The 13,071-nt window shown below is 44.9% G+C and overlaps 1 long non-coding RNA gene and 1 pseudogene across 1 annotated transcript; one reads left to right on the top strand and one right to left on the bottom strand.

Moving 5' to 3' along the window:
* The first annotated feature begins 79 nt into the window (after positions 1-79).
* On the top strand, positions 80-2,491 carry LOC132513491 (uncharacterized). The gene is made up of 2 exons (XR_009538483.1): positions 80-681; positions 805-2,491. It is a non-coding gene; the product is annotated as an uncharacterized LOC132513491 (long non-coding RNA).
* A 7,932-nt stretch (positions 2,492-10,423) lies between these two features.
* On the bottom strand, positions 10,424-12,082 carry LOC132513048 (myosin regulatory light chain 12B-like; annotated as a pseudogene).
* Between the last annotated feature and the right edge of the window lie 989 nt (positions 12,083-13,071).

The raw sequence follows: 13,071 nt of genomic DNA, 5'->3' as shown, positions 1-13,071 counted from the left end.
CCTTTTGAGGACGCGGCCTTGAGAGAGTAAGGCATCTCTGGGACTATCTGGACTGAATATGTGACTGAATTCCATTAAGACCTCTGTACAAACTTTAAAGATTCTGCCAGGTGGGTGGGGAGAGCTGCTTGTCTTGTGGCCTCAAGACAAGCCTCATCTGTAAGTTCGTTGGCTTAGTAACCGTGCCCCCTTCCCAGTCTGGAGTGGTCTGCTTCTTTCTAGGTCTCTCCTTGCCTTCTGTGTGCAGGACCAGTTTGCAAACCAGCACCACGGTTATCCCCATTTTTCGGAGAAACTGAGTCTCGGAGCCCAGTCTGAACTAGAAGCCCAAGCAGAAGCTGCTTTCCTGAGGCCCCAGTGCCTCTTGCAGGGGCAGGGAATTAGGCTGGAGGGGTGGTGCAAGGACACAGTCTGAAGGCGACCCTGGTCTTTCTGGGTAGGGGCCAGGGGACAGATAAGGAACCCAGGCTTGGGGGCGGGGCTGGGAGCCTTAGCAACGTGGAGCTCCCCGTTGGAGCAGCTGGGGCCACGCTGAGGTGGGGCCACCTGTCTTCTTGCGAACCTCCCACCTCTGCAGACTGACTGGGATCCAAGCAACTGAGTCAGGGGAGGGCGAAAGAGCAGCTGAGAGGGCAGTTCCAGGAGGGCCCGTCAGAACACGAGAGAGAGACGGCGTACAGAGTCCCAGCCCAGCCCAGTCAGAACACGAGAGAGAGACGGCGTACAGAGTCCCAGCCCAGCCCAGTCAGAACACGAGAGAGAGACGGCGTACAGAGTCCCGTCCCAGCCCAGTCAGAACACGAGAGAGAGACGGCGTACAGAGTCCCAGCCCAGCCCACCCCGAGGGAAACTGCCCAGTTTCGGATGAATTTTCACTTTGTGTGCATGTCCTTTATATACGTAAAATTAGGAACATATGACTTTTTTCACTTTATGACATAAACACTTCCTGCTCATCTTCCTGTGTGATGAAGTACGCTTCTGCTTCCAAAGCCACACAGTATCTCTGGTATGAAGCTCTCATCATGTATTTCGCACTGCCTCTTGCTTGCTTTCCTTTGTTGTTGTTTGTTTGGGGGGTTGAGTTTGAGGTTGTTGTTGGCTTTGGTTTGCTTTTGTGGTTTTTATTGGGTTTTACTGATGACGCGGTGACAGGTGTCCTTGTGGATAAATGCTGTGCTGCAGTCATGGTCGATCTCTTACCATACACTCCTGCACGTGGGCCGCAGGGTAGGCACGCCTCAGGGGTTTGACACCCTCCAGAGCAGCGGTGCCACGTTACTGTGCTCATGCCACTCAGGAGTGAGACTGTTGTGAGACAAGGGTGGCAATTGTGGGTCACAACACGTTTCAAAATCTGGTACTGCCTTTCCTGCCTCAAGCTGGGTGCATTTCTCTCTCCTCAAGATCAGTGTAATCTTTCATTTAACTCATCATTTCCCTCAAACTCTTCCTTTCCCATCATCCCCAGTTGATGGCTAGAATTAAATCCACTCTCCAGTTGTCCTGGGATAAAGTCGTGGTTCCTTTCTTTCTGCTCCTCACCTTTGCCTGTACCGAAGTCTCAAGACAGGTTTTGAATCTCTCAATTGGATAAGCCAAATTGTTTATTTTGATATTTTATTTTGCATGCCTTTCAACACATATCAAAATTACATTTTTTTCATATGTTCATTGGCCACTTGTAGTTTTCTTTTAAATTGTAGGGAGTAATTTTTTTATTGAGATATAATTGACATATAAATTGTGTACCTTTAAGGTGTACACATGTTGGTTTGGTACATTTATATATTGCAATTTGATTACCACCAGTAGTGTTAGCTCACACCTCCATCACATCACATAATTATCATTTCTTTTTTGTAGTATGAATCATTAAGATCTAGTCTCTTAGCAACTTTGAAGTTCATGATACAATATTGTTGACTATAATCGCTATGCTGTGCATTAGATCTCCAGAACTTATTCATCTACTTGTTGCAAGTGTGTATCCTTAAATAACTGATCCCTGATTTTCCCGCCTCCCAGCCCCTGCTACCCATCATTCTACTCTCTGTTTGGCTTTCTTGGATTCTACATAATGTAACATCATATAGTATTTGTCTTTTTCTGTTGTTCTTGTCTCACTTAGCATAATGCCCTCAAGGTCCATCCATGTTGTCACAATTGGAAGGACTTCCTTCTTTTTCCACTACTGAATAATATTCCTTTGTGTGTGTGTGTGTGTGTGTGTGTGTGTGTGTGTGTATCTCACATCTTCTTTATCCATTCATCCACTGATGGATAATTAACCTTTTTTATTTTTAAATAGCCACACCACGTGGCTTGTGGGATCTCACTTCCCCAACCAGGGATTGAACCCGGGCCATGGTAGTGAAAGCCCAGTATGCTAACCACTAGGCCACCAGCGAACTCCCCACTGATGGATACTTAGATTGTTTCCATGTCTTGGCTATTGTGTATAATGTTGCAATAAACATGGGAGTTCAGATATCTTTTTGATATCCTGTTTTCATTTCCTTTAAATATATACCTGGAAGTGGAATTGCTGGACCATATGGCAGTTCTGTTTTTAAAACCTAGAACCTAGGGACATGGAGTTGTCCTGGTGCTGAGGCCAGCCTGCCTGTGGTTCAGGGTGAAGTCGGGTGCTCACTTCCCTCTCCTGCCAGGGCACAGACAAGTACTCAACAAACAATAGAATTAATGCAATCAGCACGGATGCCACCTTCCCCAGCAAACTTTCTCAGTTTAATGGATTCCCACCAACAAAATGACGCTTTCTCAGTGTCCCCCAAGTCATCCCTTCAGTGCCAGACTCGGGGGCAGGTTTTTAGGGCACAAAGGTGAGCAAGTTCAATGTGGCCCCTGCCCTCCGACCGGGGACAGATCCATGGTTCTTCCACTTGGCTTCAAATACACAGGCGTTTGTGAAAAAAACCCAAATTCACCCTTAGCTCAGGGTGATGCACCGTAGGGGAAATCTGGAAAGGCATCTGCTGCAGGAGCAGCTGGGGAAATGCAGGGCCGGGAAGCGCCCCCGTGGGCCTTCTCTGCCCCCGTCTTCCCCACTTGGGATCAATGCACACAAGACGGAGCCGCCTCTGCCGCCCAGACCAGGGGTGCTGTGGGGGGACAAGGGGACTGAGAGGTACCTGGTGGGAGCCCTGGCTGCCTGGGGCACTCTCCCTCTGCAGGGTCCCCCTCCTCCGGAAGACGGGCACCGCCCTGGTCAGAGGCCTGAGCGTGGTCACCGCAGCCTGGTCACGCGCCACAGGAGATGATGCACGAGGTCTGCTTCTGTCGAAGCCACTGCCTCACAGATGCCCTCTAGTCAAAGTGACCTCTCAGGGCCTGAGCCTCCTGCTGTCGGTTCTCAGCCTCGGTGCCCCCAGGGAACCCTGCTGCCACCCTAGGAGGTGACACAGGCCCCATGCTCCAGTCCCTGGGTGCGCAATGTGCAGGGCCCACCTCCGTGGCCGTCCAGCCAATGAGGGTGCAGCAGGTGGGCTCCTGTGGCCGCTAAGAGGAGGTGGGCGGGGACATCCTGGCTCCTCCCATCATTGGTGAGGGTGCCAATTTGGTGGCCATAGGGAAATGGGCTGGGGTCTATGCCCTGTGTGTGCTTCAGGGGGATGAGGGGCTCCTCTGTGGGGTCCTTGGGAGGATGGGAGACTGGCATGGAAGGTGTGGCTTTTTAATCAGAGATACAGCCCTAGAAGAAGCTGGGGGATCTGCACCCTCCTCACTATGATTCTCTTTTTTCTGCTTCATGGATCACATCCTCTGTGAATGGGAAGTAGGGAGACCAGCAAAGGCCTGGTCTAAACCCCCTAGACATACATACCATGACCAAGTGGCATTTATCCCAGGAACGCAAAGTTGGTTTCCGTCTCTATCTATATGCTTTTCATGGATATTTCAAAAAAAATGGAATCATACGATATGTGACCTTTTATATCTGGCTTCTTTAACTTAGGATAATATTTTGGCAGTTCATTCACATTATTGTATTATCAGTACCTTTTTCCTTTTATGGCTGAATAATATTCCATTTTATGGATATATGACATTTATCCATTCATATGTTGATGGACATTTGTGTTGCTTCCACCTTTTGGCCATTGTGAATAGCCCTACTATGGACATTCAAGTACAAGTTTGTTTGAACACCTGATTTCAATTTTGGGGGTCCACATCTAGGAGTGGAATTGCTGGATCACTTGGTAGTTCTATATTTAACTTATTGAGAAACCACCAAACTGTTTTACATAGAAGCTGCGCCATTTACAGTCTCACTCAGTAATGTATGATGGTTCCACATGCTCTCTAACAGTTGTTATTTTTCTTTTTTTAATTTATGGCTATCCTAGTATGTGTGAAGTAGTATCTCATTGTAATTCTCATTTGCATTTCCCTAGGGTTAATGATGTGGAGCATCTGTTCATTTGCTTGGTGGCCATTTATATGTCTTCTTTGCAGAAATATTAAGTACTTAGGGATAAATTTGACAAAAGGTCTGCAAGACCTGTACACTGAAAACTACAGAAGAAATTAAATAATACATACATAAATAAATGGAGTGATATACCATGCTCACAGATTTGAAAACTCAGTGTTGCTGGATGTCAGCTCTACCAAACTGATCTATAGATTCAGTGCATTCCCAATAAAATCACAGTAGGACTTTTAAAAGAAATTGACATTGACAAAGTGATTCCAACATTTCTATAGAAATGCAAAAGGCTAAGGACAGCCAAAAAATTTTGAAAAAGAACAAAGATGCAGGATTTACACTACATTTCAGGACTTAGTATAGAACAACAATAATCCAGGCAGTGTGGTATTGGCATTAAGATAGATTTAGAGATCAATGGAACAGAACAGAGAGTTCAGAATATACTCACGACTATATGGACAATTGACTTTTGACTGAGGTGCCAAGGCAATACAATGGAGAAAAAGATAACATTGTCAACAAAGTACTGGAAACATTGGAAAAGCACATCTTTAAAACCAAACTTGACTTAAAAATTTTTTTAAATTTATTTATGTATTTATTTTGCTGTGCTGGGTCTTAGTTGCAGCACGTGGGATCTTTGCTGCCACGTGCAAAACTTGACTCTTAACTCACATCATATACAAAAATTAACTCGATATCATGACATACATATGAGATAAAACCATAATACATGCCACCTGCGAATTACTGCAGTTCAGTATTGCACTGCTGGGTGCCCTTTCCCCGATGCCAATTTTAATAAAAAGTTAGATTCTATCACCCTGGGGATCACAGCGGAATGGCTAAAGCAGAGGCTCTACAACCTCACGTTGACACCCACTCCCTCCACTCCCTTCCTGTGTCCCAAAACCTCTCTTCTCTTTCTTCTCTTCCCCTTATCAAAACTGGCTGTGCACGGGTGCTGTCCCCATGTCTGAAGGCCTTGGCAACACAACACCCTCCAGTGGTTTCTGATGTAGTTCACGGAATCCACCAGGAGATGGCGCTGCTCCACTAGCGCCGGCCAGCCTCGGGCTGGAGCGTGGAGCTTTCACCCAGCTTTGGCAGAATTCGCTTTCTGTAAATGAACAAACCATGAGGACGAGATATATAGGTTTTCGAGTTATACGAGGTGCAAGATCTTGGGCAAATAAGAACCTATGAACTGATTACGTGCTTCCGATTTCCATGCACGCTACAACAAGACTTGCAGATGCATCCGGCGGGCAGGGCATCCCAGTAAGTCACCAGGGACTTTTCAGAACACCATCAGTACTGGAGATGGGCCGTCCCATCTTTAAACCAGACGCACGGCGGCTGGAGCAGGCTTGGGAGGGGGAAACCAGCTGGGCTCGAACCCGGCGTCTTCAGGTTATGAGCGGTGTCACTTTGGCCAGGTCCTTCAGGCTCTCTGCGCTTCGCTTCCTTCAACTGCGAGATGATTAGTAATTCCCAGGTTCTCTGAGGAGTCGGTGAACTAACGCACGTCAGTCAGTGAACACCGAGCACGGTGGCTGACACGTGGGAGAGGTTCGAACACGAGGACTCGCCTTTATTAGTGATCAGCCTGATTCGGAGCTGGTCGGACGAGCTGCTCAGTCTCAGGACGTCAAAAGGCAGCACTGCGTCAGGGTCAAGGGCGCAAGCTGTCGTTGGACACAGCAGCTCTACCACTTAATCAGGGTGGCGGGATGGCCCTGGCCTCTCTGAGCCGCAGCGCCGTGACCGGTCCAATTGGCGTGGGCAGCACCCAGCTGGCGGGCTGTCGCGGAGTCCTAGGCGGCCGCGAGCGTGGGGAGGGCCTGGCTCGTGGGAAGGGCTGGGTGGGTGGCGGCTGCCGTGGGAACCCGGCCGCAGGTGCGGCGCCGCCGCGCACCGCCCGGAATCAAAGGTCTCCTTGCGCCCGGTCCGCGCCTAGTTCCCCCAGTTCTCCTCTGCTCGCCCTCAGCCACACAGAGGCGGTAGCCGAGCTCCAAAGGGAGAAAAGGAAACGGGAAACACAGGCGATTCTATCCATCAACATTTCCCCGGATTTGGAAAAGACAAAGCCACCCTGTGACTTTGATGGCGGTACTACCGCTGAAATCCGCAGTGGGCCTCCCTGAAGCTCACAGCCTGCCTCCGCTGCCTCCCAGCTTTGCTGGAAACGTCCAGAGGCCTAGTTCGCTGGAACCTTTAACCTCGCACCGCCTCTTAGAGCTGTCTCTCCTCGCCAGTGCCTCTGGGAGGACAACTGAAGGACAAGAGCCCGGCCACATTCCTGTCCCCACTCCGTCCTTCTTGTGACTTCACCTTGTCAGGGAGAAGCCGGCCTTGTAATGCTTTGTGCAGTTCCCTGTCCCTGCTTCCCGAGGTCGCTCCAAACCGGGCCCAGTTGTCCATTCAGTCCAGCCAGTGAGGCTCTGGAGCTTGTTGGTAGTGCGAAGAATTTTGAACCCCAGCATTTCAGAAACCAAAGATAGTCTTCAGGTTCGCTTGTAGTTGCTTTAAACAGAAGGCAACAAACAAACAAATCAACCAAACAGATTTAACAAAAAGTCTGGTTTGGTTCCATCGTCATCGCTAATAGTATTGTGTCCACCTAGAGGGGTGGGAGGGAGACGCAAGAGGGAGGAGATATGGGGATATATGTATATGTATAGCTGATTCACTTTGTTATACAGCAGAAACTTAGACAACAACATAAAGCAATTATACTCCAATAAAGATGTTAAAAAAATAATAATATTTATTGGACCCTGAAGAGGAACAAGGTTCTGGCCTAGGCACCTCATAGTACTGGATTCTACAACACTCTTTATAGACAATATAGATGAAACAGAGCAGCTGTGTCAGATAAACATAAGGCATTCAAGGAACAACCAAGTTTTTTTTTTAATCTTGAAAGCTTCCCCCCCCAATCTTTTAAATCTGGCTTCAAGCAGAGCAATAGAATAAATGTATTAAAATTATGCCAGAAAGATGGTAGTTGGAGGGGAGGAAGTAAGTTAGACAAGGAGAGGCATTTTATAGCCACATCCTCAATCATTTTCTGGGTCCAAGCTGTCCTCATGTCTTGCCTGGATGATGGCGACAGCCTCCTCCTACCTGGAAGCCTTTTGCCCCTCTACACAGCAGCAAGGTTGAGTTTTTTAAAACGTGAATCACGTTTCTTCCCTGCCTAAAGCCCTAGGATTCCACACTTAAACTACGCAGCAAACACCATCCTTGTGTTCTCTCGTGCTCCCCCAATGCTCCTGCTGCATGTGCCTTGGGAGGAGCTGTCCCTTTTGAACCCCGATCATCTCATGGGACCTCCTTCTTGTCATTCAGACCTCAGCTTAACGTGACATCTCAAAGAGGCCCTTCCTGACTACCCTCTGCTTCATTTGCTCAGTCCTTTGTCGCACAGGACTTATTTGAGATGAGTTATTGATCATCTGGCTCTCACTAGAGAGCGTGTATCCCAGGAGGGCAGCGTCCTTGTCTGTCCTGCCCCCCAGCTGTCCCCAACACTTAAACGGTGCCTGAGAAACAGTGGTTTAATGATGATCAAGATAATCCCACCACCTTTTCCCCTTTCCCTAAACATACAGTGATTTTCCACCTGGTTTTGTGACACTTCACGGTGACTTTACGCTTGTAAGTGGAAAAGGGAGCAGGATGTGAACTCTTGTACTTGAGAAACCTTAGATAAGTGCTTTGACTTTTTGAAACTTCAACTTGACTTACACTCTACTTACCCTGTGGGCTGTGAGGATTAGATAATAAATGTGAAAGCTCTTATGAACTGCAAAGCACTGTACTAGGCCACCATAGTCGAACTGCTCCCTCATTTTTTTTTTAATTGAAGTAGAGTTGATTTCCAATATTGTGTTAGTTTCAAGTGTACAACATAGTGATTCAGGGTTTGTTTGGTTTTTTTGCAGATTCTTTTCCATTATAGGTTATTACCAGGTATTGAATATTGTTCCCTGTGCTATACAGTAAATCCTTGTGGCTTATCTATTTTATGTATAGTAGTTTGTTAATCCCAAACTCCTAATTCACTCCGCCCCCCGCTCCTTTCCCCTTTGGTAGCCATAAGTTTGTTTTCTATGTCTGTGGGGAAAGGAAGCCAAGAAAAAAAATTCTTTTAAGTGATAGCAAGTCAACAGAGATCTGCCTACTGCACCCAGCTATAAAGCACAAATATTAAACAATATGTAAATGCATTGATTTTAAGGAGACAAAATTCCAATATGCTTTTAGGAGAGGGAATAGGTGTTGAACAGTGTTGAAAAACTTCTTTCAGTGGATATTTTCCTTTTTAAAATTGCTCTCTCCTGTTTGTCAAATTGCTGGGCCTTGAGAATTTAAAATGAGCTCATAGCAGCCTTGTTTTCGTGTTTTTCAGTCCTTCGCCTTCCCTAGAGTCTACACTACATGAACTGCCTTCAAACAGACAATAGTATTGCTTATCATCTTTGTCTTCTGTAGTTTTTTTAAACCTGGGATAGAATTTTTTGAAATTCTATTCACATAATCAATTACCCCAATTATTTTAAATTTCAATAGTGACTACAGAATTATGTTATAATGTAATGGAAATGTCTTGATTCTTTTAGACATTTGCGGGTTTTCATAGAGACAGCCTAGTGGTTCCAGCACTGTAAGCTCTGGGGTGAGGTGCCCTAGGTTGGAATTCCAACTGTCATGTTGGGAGGATTCAGTGAAAATCGTGTACATGCAATGCCTCAGACACAGTAAATGCTCAGTCATAACTATTCTATGGAATTTTGCCTCATCTTAGAATCTTAGATCAATAAAATGTTTAATGTTCTCCCAGATACATTCTACATGTGTCATTCAGTAGTTTAAACATCTTAACTTACCAGAAGCATAAAAAAAACCAAACACATAACTAGTTTTTACTGCATAATAATGTTAAAGTGTACTTAAGAGTTTTGAAGGACACTGTCCCGCATATGAGAAAAATCAAGTTTACCATGAAACCTGAATTATATGACATTGCAAACTGAAAAAAGAACTATCCCCAAACCTCCACTCACTCCTTTGTTTAACTTGCCATTGTATTCCATTTCAGTCAGAATAATCTTTATTTCAAAATATCATTTTAATTATACAAAATTATAAAAATCTAGCAAAGCCAGAGATATGGATAGATTTTCCTGGAGGTTCACATGTCAATTTTTATTCACAATCTCTTTTTCAATACAATTTACAACCTCATCCCCATTTCCAGTCTGATTATACAAATGCTAAGTGGCAGAAAGGTCTGGAATAAATATATCCAAAAAAAGTGGGGTGGGAGGGAGCTGTGAAACTAAGTTGCATTCAACAGGTTCTATGAGGGTGGGGTTAAGTGTCTGGGAAATAAAAAAGCATAAGACACATAAAATAAGCTACAAGGATATATGTAACAATACAGGGAATATAGCAAATATTTTATAACAGTAAATGGAGTATAACCTTTAAAACTTGTAAATCACTATATTGTACACCTGTAACATATAATAGTGTATATCAACTATACTTCAATTTTAAAAAAGAGTAAGACAAACTACTATATATAAAATAGATAAACAACAAGATCCTACTGTATAGCACAGAGAACGATATTCAACATCTTGTAATAAAGTGTAATGAAAAAGAATAAATATATGTATATTTATACATATATACATATATGTATAACTGAATCACTTTGCTGTACACCAGAAACTAACACAACATTGTAAATTAACTATAGTCTAATAAAAACATTATTTTTAAAAAGTAAGATATAGTAAGTAGAAGTTGGTGTTTTGTTTTTTAAAGATTTTTTTGATGTGGACCATTTTTAAAGTCTTTTATGGAATTTGTTACAACATTGCTTCTGTTTTATGTTTTTTTGGTTTTGTGGTCCCAAGGCCTGTAGGATCTTAGCTCCCTAGCCAGGGATCAGACATGTACCCCCTGCATTGGAAGGCAAAGTCTGAACCCCTGGACCACAAGGGAAGTCCCTGGAAGTTTTTTGGTTTTTTGTTTTTTAATTTTTTAAAACCATTTATTTATTTAGGCTCCTCCGGGTCTTCATTGTGGCATGCAGGATCTTAGTTGCAGCACGCGGGCTTCTTAGTTGCGACATGTGGGATCTAGTTCCCCGACCAGGGATCGAACCCGGGCCCCCTGCTTTGGGATCACGGAGTCTTACCCACTGGACCACCAGGTAAGTCCCAGTAGTTGGAAGTTTTAGCTAAAGTTCTTTCAATGTCTTCTTTGCCTTTTGCTCCAAGTTTAAGAATGCACGTGAACTCAGTTAAATGAAAGTTTCCCTTTTTGTCAATTGTCTCTGAACAGCTCATCCACTTCTTCATCTACCAACTGAACTCCCATTGTCGTCAGATCTCTCTTGGATAATCCTCCTGAATGGTGCCTACTGCTTCTTTATCAAAGCAAGCAAGAGCATTCTTCTGGATCTGCACCATTTAACTTCTCACCAAACACCGGGAGGAGCAAGGTGAAATTTATGGGCCCTGGGACCTCATTCATCATGGCATTGAGGTATGCATCAGCTGGATTCTTCCCTGGAGAAACAAGCACATCACTCAAGTTTTCCTTGATGAAACCATCTCTGTTCTGATCAATTACATTGGAGGCCCCTTTGAACACTTGAATCTGTCATTGGTCAAATATGGCAAACACATTGGAGGTGGCGAATTGAGGACATTTCTTGGTGGTCTTAGTCTTTGCCATTTTGCTCTATGTGGTGGCTGTTTAACTCTGGGAATCGGTCCTTCAGAAGTTGCAGTTAATCTTGTCCAAACTCAGTCCCATTAAAGCATGAATGAATATCCCAGTCAGCCACTGTAGAAGTCTCTTCAACAGAGCCCAAGGCCAGACACAAGAGCTGCCCTGTGCCTTGTTTTTTTTAAGTTCCTATCCATTGGATATGAAACGAGATTGACAAATTGCGGTACTTGTTGAATCTTAGTAATGGGTACTTGCGAGTTTGTTAGACTTTTCTTTTGAATTTGTTGTATGTTTGAAATCTTCCATAATAAAAATAGGTTAAATTATCCTATCCCCCCAAAGGGCTGCAATTCAATGGTTGTCAAGCTCTTAAAAAAAATAAACAAACTGACTCCTTTTATTTTTCAAATAAAATCTTAGGTGGAACCCTAATATGTAAAACAAATCAAAGGTGAGGTGCTCTGCCTGAAGCTAGGGTGTGGGGTGACTAGAGTCCTGCCTCTGGCCTTCCATCCACACCAGCAGTGAGAGCCCTTGAGCCACTTCTGTAATATATGCTTACTTGCTACTCAAAGTGTGGGTCAGGGCCCAGCAGCACGAGCATCACCTGGAAGCTTGTGACTCTGAGGCCTCCACCCCAGACCAACTGAATCAGGACTTGCACTTTCACAATGTGCCCAGTGATTCCAGTGCACATTAGAGTTTGAGAAGCACAACTCCGTGGTAGCTTGAGGCTGGAGAGGCTAAGTGAGCTATATTTTACAAATGAACTAAGGAAGGCTCACAACCATGTGCACAAAGCCACACAGCTAGTGGGTGGGAGAGCCAAGGTTAGCAGCCAGGTTGCCTGACTTTCAGCTCAGCCATTTCTGCACTATTCTTGTCAATTGCACCCTACGGCAGATTCCCCTCCGGTCCCAGGGGACAAGTTCATGCTTTGTTTCTGGGACCAAGCCCCTGTCTCATGTCCTTGCATCTAAATCCATGGCTTGCTTCCTTACCTAACATCAAGGTGCTCCAGAACTGGGGTCAAGGGGCTTCCCTGGTGGCACAGTGGATAAGAATCTGCCTGCCAATTCAGGGGACACGGGTTTGATACCTGGTCCAGGAAGATCCCACATGCCGCAGAGCAACTAAGCCCGCAAGCCACAACTACTGAAGCCCGCGTGCCTAGAGCCTGTGCTCCGCAACAGAAGAAGCCACTGCAATGAGAAGCCCGCGCACCGCAATGAAGGGTAGCCCCCGCTCGCCTCAACTAGAGAAAAGCCCATGTGCAGCAACGAAGACCCAACACAGCCAAAAATAAATAAATAAATAGATAGATAAAAGAACTGGGGTCAAACCTGGTCCCCACTATTCCTCTCTCCTGACGCATTCCTCACCCTGGTCCTTGCTAGAAACTGTCTTGGGAGTCTGACAGTCTGATAGGAAAAGGTCTAGGAGGGTAGGCATTTGGCACTGTGATGTCCCTAAGCTGGTGGGAATTCAAGGCTAGGATTCCAGTTTCTGGCAAGGACTGGCATGAACAATATGGGGACCGCTGTCCACTTCTTTGGACGTGTGGCCACCGATTGCTTCTGCTTCTGCTGTCAGGCAGGGCAGCTGCCGCATACAGTAAACATTTCAGCCTTGTTCCTTCTAAAGACCATTTTAAAATATAACAGATGCACCGAAATACTCTTTTTAAAAATTATACCTAATAAAATAATTTTATTTTTAATTTTTTAAATTTAAGTATTGTTGATTTACAGTATTAGTTTCAGATGTACAACATAGTGATTCAATATTTTTATAGATTATACTCCATCTAGCATTATTATAAAATATTGGCTATATTTCTTGTGCTGTATAATATA

Source organism: Lagenorhynchus albirostris, chromosome X, assembly GCF_949774975.1.
Source record: "Lagenorhynchus albirostris chromosome X, mLagAlb1.1, whole genome shotgun sequence".
Lineage (NCBI taxonomy): Eukaryota > Metazoa > Chordata > Mammalia > Artiodactyla > Delphinidae > Lagenorhynchus > Lagenorhynchus albirostris.
This window is presented reverse-complemented; position numbering and strand designations above follow the sequence as displayed.